A 7,552-nucleotide genomic window follows, 5' to 3' on the forward strand; every position below is an offset into this window, starting at 1 on the left:
ATGAATAGTTTAATTAAACTATTAGAGTTGTACATAAATTCTTGATGACAGTAATTACCAGGTCTTTGAGTTTTTTCTTTTAATTATTTTTGATTATTATTAGCTCCTTTCAATTTCTGATAAAAATTTTACAATAGGGAAGGGAAAAAAATAAAAAAATTTTGTTTTATAATACAGCTTAGCATAAATTATAAATATTACAAACATTTTGGCTTGAACATTATGATGGTGAGAAAATAAGATATTTTTGCTTTAGTTTATCGTGACATAAAAATCTGTCTGGATTTACTGTGTGACAGTTACATGAATATAAAACCAAATATTCCTGTAAATTTGAAATATTGTGCCAGATGGGAAACTTTTGACAGATTTCATCTGAAACATTTGAGTTGAAGGATCTTTAGTGTGTTACCAGTTTGACCAGTGAGCCAAGATGAATCAAGCAACAGAAAGTCCAGTAATTATCATCATCATGACCAGGTAAATCTGTCTACATTTCAATTTAAACTTTTCCATCTTATTGTTGTTTCTTTCATTCCCACCAGTCAAAACAAATTAACTCATCACCTTCACGCCTACAGGTGACATGCTGTCATACCACTTTTCCTTCATCATCATCATCATCATCTTCTCTTCTGACAAGAAGATTTGGGGGATTTATTTTTCCTGATTTTTGTGTTGATTGGAGTCGCAGACTACAGGTGCATGCATGGTGAAGCTAACAAGTAGCACCAGGAACATCTAAAAGCAACACCAAATGGTTGCTATGCTGACCAAGCGGTTAGCATAGCGCTAACTTTAGTTTAATCCAACTTTAGTGCGGTTAGAGAGGTATGAACGCAGAGTCAAACTCTGGACCGCCTACAAACCTCAGTATTGGTTGGGTTGAAGTGAACTCTGGTATATGTGAACGCCAAGCGGACCAGAGGCCGCTCCAACAGCAGGAAGCAGACTACAGCACCGGGCATTCTGGGTAAAAACAACCAAAACAAACGTGCTAATCAAGTGGTAGCAGGAGAAATTACTTTTACTAAAGACAAAAGAAAAATCCTACAAGTGCTAAAATCTGATGTCACTCCACTTTTGTTTATGCTTCCTGAAGAAGGAAACAGTCTACCCAACTATCAGGTGGAAAAACACCTAAAATCATCTAAAGCTGCAAGTTTCACCAGAAATCTATGCATTGTTCTGCAGTATAAGTGAACAACTTTGGAGGAACTTAATTAAAACATACAAATAAAGGAGGAAAACTATGAAAAATACACAAGGTCATACTGGAATAAACCAATCAGCTGACTTATTCCTTGTGTGATGTCACCAGATTTATTTACATTGACAAATAAGAAAATAGCTAAATTAAAATAAAAACTGGAATCTTGCTCCACACGTGTCCATAGTTAATGTAAGTTTGGTTGACTTTACAGAAAAAACTGGCATGTACCTTTAAGTAGACTTGGAATAGTATTACAGTATTTTGAAGTACTATTGTGATAATGATAAAAAAAAATATGGTAAAAAACAAATATTGCTTCTTTTTTAAAGTAAACTGCCTGGCAGAAACAAACAAATGCTGCTCCTGAAAATAATTTCTATTCAAATTAAGCTTCTTCAGGATGGTGCATACTTAAAGAAGAGTGATTTAAATCAGTAAACTGTATACAGAGACTCTGTTTAATCATATTTTTGATTGACTGAAAACCCTGGGCAAAAGCAATAGTAAAAAGAACATTTTAGTCAGTTTTTTAAACTTTAACTGAAATTTATCATGAAAACAATAAATCAAAATGATCATCATGACTATCTCGATAAATGACAAACACAATAAATGGGGACATTTTGGATAAGGAAGTAACTGTAATCTTAATTTCAGCAGGAGTTCAGGAACTGAAAGGAATCTCCAAAAACACCCCGGTGACCCAGATGACGGGGAAACCCAGAAACAGTCCAACAGCATTCTGACTGGGCTCAGAAAAAGCCAAACATCAGCCAGCAGAACAGCAGCGAGCAGCAGGCTGCGCTTCATTACGGGCTTCTTTCCAGCAACATCAAATGCAGCGGCCCGCGGTGACGTCGCGCTGACGTTTAACTAAAGTCAACATGAAATAAAAGCATCAAACCGGGAGAAAAACACCAGAATCCCGCAAGTAGTCGCAAGTAGTAGGGATATAAAATGTCGCAGCCACCTGGGCTTTCCTCTGTAAACCTGGATGGGTTCCCTTCAGAGCGGAGAAGAAGAAGGAGGAGGAGGAGGAGGAGAAGGTCGGAGACGCGGAGGAAGGCTAGAAAACTTGCCGCAGTTCAGACCCTGCAGTCCCAACTGACTGGGTCCAACTCGGGACCCCGAACACACATTCCCCTTCACAAACACGCTTCATTCCGGGCCCAGATTTACCTGAACGGCTCCCCCGCCGGGTCACAAAAGAACCTCGGATTAATCCACAAAGTTCAGGCGGACGGCAGCCGACACGAACCGGGACAAGTTGCTCCACATATTTCCCAGGCTGGACCGAAGGAAGAGGAGGGGGCTGTTTATTCTGCCTCAGTCCCGCTCCTTCGCGCTGGTTCTTCCCCTCCCTGGTCCGTTTGAGATCAAACCATCACATTCCACCGCGTCCTTAACAATGAAAAAAGGTGGGCTTTCCTTTTCTGCCGCCGGAGGATCCACCCCTCGGGATGACTCTGCCCGGCCTGACCGCAGAGAGAACGCCCTTCCCCGGCTCAGACGGCCCGCCCCTCTCTGCCTCTGAGCGGCCGCCAGGGTTCCTACAGGTTTTACTCTGCCTCAGTCCAACAAACATCCACATTTACACAGTTAGCGCACTTCACTGGACGGATATGACGTCACACATACGGAGAACGATGAAGGAATGAAAGTCTAGAGAAGATTTTAAATATGGAACCTAGAAAAACAACTAGAGAAAGAAAACAAGAAGGGATGGATGGATGGATGGATGGATGGATGGATGGATGGATGGATGGATGGATGGATGGATGGATGGATGGATGGATGGATGGATGTTCCACTTCCATAAAGTGGACTTTTTCCACCAAATTTTGACACGTGAACATATTTTTACCACCAACGGAGGCCCATATTGCTAAAGCTGAAAGTTGCCCCAGGTTGCTGAAAGTTGCCCCAGGTTGCTGAAGGTTGCCCCAGGTAGTTGAAGTTTCCCCCAGGTTGCTGAAGTTTCCCCCAGGTTGCTGAAAGTTGCCCCAGGTTGCTGAAGGTTGCCCCAGGTAGTTGAAGTTTCCCCCAGGTTGCTGAAAGTTGCCCCAGGTTGCTGAAAGTTGCCCCAGGTTGCTGAAGTTTCCCCCAGGTTGCTGAAGTTTCCCCCAGGTTGCTGAAAGTTGCCCCAGGTTGCTGAAAGTTGCCCAGATTTAAATCCTGTTTCCTGGTTCGGTTCTGCCCTGTTTTATGTTCATAATCATGACACGTGATGCTAAAACATCGAACTATTTATTGGTTGTACTAAAGATCATCAGCTGATTAAAATTATTAGATCATCTGTTATGCAGATGAGCCTCTGATGTGGTTGCCGTGGTTACTGCATGGCGTAAATCACCTTCTGCAGGTAGAAAACATTCCTGAGATAGCAGAACATCACAGAGGAGGCCAAGGCGAAACCGGGCATGCTCAGACACACTGATGCCACTCAGCAACGCCAGCACAGCTGCAAGGGAGGCTGGTGAGGGTTGACGGTTTGATTCCCTGAGCTGACCGAAGGGAATCCTCTGATTGGCAGAGAGCCGGAGGAACCAGGAAGTGAAGGTCAGTGTTTACCGCCAGAGCTGCTGGTTCAGGAAGAGACGCTTTCTGTCCGACATCCTTCCCAAACCCAAACATCCTCCACCTGCCAGGAACACGAGGCTCAGGGGCAGCCAGAGAGCCTGGAAAAGCCTGGAAAAACCTGGAAAAGAGGCTGGGATTTAATTGAATGTTTTCCAGGTTTGAATAAGAAATTGAAGCTATTTTCCATCCATCCATCCGTCCGTCCGTCCGTCCGTCCATCCATCCATCCATCCATCCATCCATCCATTATTCCTTGTAAATCACTGTTGTCATTTTCCTTACTGTCCTGATAAAGTCAGAGTTTTGAGCCTCCCTGGCTCCTTTTGGAACTTTCCTGCTTTCCGTCCCTCAGTGAAGAAGAGGATTAGCCTGGCCTTCCTCTCTCAGTGGGTTGCAGCCAGTATTTAAACAGATGTAACTCTGCTGGGTCAAAATGTGGGGCAGGAAACATGTGATTATCCAACGGCCATCTTTGAAGGGAGCGAGCTTAAAATCACTGAGAAATCTCAGAGAACTGACTTCTTATATTTCATATTGTTATGTTTTAATCTGAAAATACACCAAATGTCCCCAGAGACTGACTGTCAGCTCCTGTACCATCGGCCTGTCTTCTTCTCTGGTTCTCACAGCAGGGGGGCATTCCTGCGTAAATCTGCCCTGAGACAGACCTGCAGCCTGCAGAGACGTTTCCCCAGCCGCCCATTTTCTCCCCACCGTTCTGCAGCGTTGGAGCTACATTAGGAGCATAAAGTTTGTTAAGAAGAAGAAAAAATCAGAAACTGACACAAGAAAGATTTGAAGCTCAAAAAAAAATTTAACTAAAAAAAAAAAGGTGAAGCTGAAAAAAGGTTTAAAAATTCAAAAACATTGAAACTAAAAAGAAATATTTGAAAGTGAAAAAAACTTTAGACTGAAAAAATCTTCAATGTTAAAAGTAGTTTTGAAAATTTTTCAGTTTCATTGTTAAGTTTAAGTTGTTTTTGTTTGTTTGTTTGTTTTGGTCTCTCCAAATTCTCCCTAGGTGTGAGTGTGTATGGTTGTGTGTCCTGTGTGTCTCTGTGTTGCCCTGCGACAGACTGGCCACCTGTCCAGGGTGACCCCGCTTCTCGCCCAGAACGTAGCTGGAGAGGAACCAGCAACCCTCCCAACCCCATTAGGGTGAACAGAAAATGGATGGATGGATTTTTTGTTTTCTTTTGAAGAAGCTTTCTGGCCCTAATGTAGCTCCATACCAGCGGCCTGCGCCTCAGCCCCGGGGCTGAGCTGAGGTGAAGGTGTGCTGTAAAAAAGTGTTAATGAGACAAGCTGAACTCTCGGCTTCACACACCTGGAGGATTCCTGAACCCTTCACAGGAACGCAGAACCTCAGCAAGCGCCTGCATGGACCTGCACACCATCATCAGGCTCATTCAGTTCCTGGAAGCTGCTCTGAGGTTTTACTGCAGAGTTTGAGGATTTGGTTTCATTCTTTAGAATAAATAACCGGTTTTCCATAATCTCAAATAATTCCTCTCTGAATATAAAACAGTAATTACTGGCCATGAGGCTGAGCAGCTGGACCCGATTGGTCTATGTGCAAAGCTCAAACTGGTGGTGGCAGCATCATGCTGTAGGATAGCATTCATCCATCATCCATCATCCATCATCCATCATCCATCATCCATCATCCATCATCCATCATCCATCCGCTGCTTCACCTTGGTCTATCACATAAAATCCACCATGGACCCAGAACCTCTGGAACAGCAGCATGGATCCAGAACCTCTGGAACAGCAGCATGGATCCAGAACCTCTGGAACAGCAGCATGGACCCAGAACCTCTGGAACAGCAGCATGGATCCAGAACCTCTGGAACAGCAGCATGGACCCAGAACCTCTGGAACAGCAGCATGGATCCAGAACCTCTGGAGCAGCAGCATGGACCCAGAACCTCTGGAACAGCAGCATGGACCCAGAACCTCTGGAACAGCAGCATGGATCCAGAACCTCTGGAACAGCAGCATGGATCCAGAACCTCTGGAACAGCAGCATGGACCCAGAACCTCTAGAGCAGCAGCATGGACCCAGAACCTCTAGAGCAGCAGCATGGACCCAGAACCCGGCCCATGCTGGCTGATGAGCGCAGTATGTTCAGAAGCAACACATACCCTACGCAGAGCTTTCCACCAAACCACATCTCACATTTGCTACTCTCCATTTCATGACCAAGACAAATCTCTGCGACTTACACAGGAATGCCTCCAATCCACACCCAAACCATGAGTCGCCTGTGAAAAAAACGTTTCAGTGCCGAAGCCTGTATACCCAGGAAGGCTGCAGCGTTTCTGGCAGCTGTGCAGGGCACACAACCACCAAAAGGCTCTGCTGTCATGTCCCACTGCCAAGCCATAATAACAGCAATAAGGTTGGGGAGGCTCGTTAACCTTAATCCAGGAATTATACTGAGGCACCAGGGAGTGGAGGATGTGCTGTTTCGTGAACTTGAACATAGAAGCTGAAATTAAACGTTCACCACAGGAGGGGGAGGCAGGGAGAGAGGTGGTTCATGCAGTTCACGTTGAAAATGTCTGCATTCAAACAGCTTGGATCAAACTATCCGCGTGCTCAACGAGCAAATTAAAACAGAGTCTCTGCCTCCCCCTGGTGGCCATGGTGCGTTACTTCCCTTCTGCTGGTAAAACATGGCAGAAGGTAAAATAATCTCCTGAAATATTACAATCAGAAAGGATTAGGATTTATATTACTGCCAGCTGTAATGTCATTTTGAGACTAGCTCTCTCTATATTGAAGCACATGTGACATGCATTCGCATTCATACTATTGAAGTTACACATTCAAAAATTAACAAAAATAATTTGGGTTATTTAGTACAATATTGCGAAAAAAAATGGGGGTTAATTTTTTCAGTTATCTTTTCACCATGTTATCCATTAATTTATAAATGTCAGTTTTAAACGAAATATTTAGTTCTCAATCATATTAAAGTTAAACTTTAAATCATATTTAGCTAATATAACTTTTGTGATTTCCGCTGAGCAACAAGTGAAATCGCATGTTAGCCAGATATTTAGGTCAGAGCTAGCTAAATATTTGGAAAAAGCTAAATAGAGCTAAGTAAATATTTAGCTAGCTTAGCTAATATTTTTAACTTGAAGCTAAATAGTTTGCTTGCTCACAAAATATTTGTTAACTAAAGTTTGTATCTAAATATTTAGTGATTTAATATTTTTTGCTTTAGCCTAAATATTTAGCTAGTTAAGATACTTTTCGTTGGAATAATTCTGAGAAACTTCGTTTTGCTTTTTTATCACCTGTAATTCAGAATCGAAACAAAAATTCCCGACTGTGTTTGAAGATTCAACATTATATCTGACATTTGGAGTCAAACTAATGAAATAATTTTAATGTGCTTTAACTTAAAATGGATCTTTGTCTTTTCTTGTTTTTTGTTGTTAGCTGCTCTCGGACTCTTCTGCTGCTCACGTGGTTCTGAGCTTTAGAAATCTGCTCTCTTACCTGCCACCTGCCTGCATTTCAGTCCTTCAAATCAACAAAACATGAAAGCTAAACAAAGTTAAAATACATTTCCTTTGACACTGATTATTTCCGTTTCATCAGAAAAAGAATTGTGTGGCTGTCTTTAACATGTCATCTGCAGAGGTGGATACTATAGTAGTCAGATTTACTCATTTACTTGAGTAACTTTTGAAAAAAAAACAACAACAACTTTTGTTTGGGATTTTATTCCTGATAAACTA

General features: G+C 42.6%; 1 protein-coding gene across 1 annotated transcript in view; it reads right to left on the reverse strand.

Annotated features, from left to right (window-relative positions):
* The window catches only part of luzp1 (leucine zipper protein 1), a 45,093-nt gene extending 42,360 nt beyond the window's left edge, over positions 1–2,733 (reverse strand). The window contains exon 1 of the mRNA XM_044141991.1: positions 2,393–2,733. The gene's annotated coding sequence lies outside the window, so the exon portion shown is untranslated. The remainder of the gene's footprint in view (positions 1–2,392) is intronic.
* Positions 2,734–7,552: the final 4,819 nt, after the last annotated feature.

The sequence above is a fragment of the Gambusia affinis genome, linkage group LG16, assembly GCF_019740435.1.
Source record: "Gambusia affinis linkage group LG16, SWU_Gaff_1.0, whole genome shotgun sequence".
NCBI lineage: Eukaryota > Metazoa > Chordata > Actinopteri > Cyprinodontiformes > Poeciliidae > Gambusia > Gambusia affinis.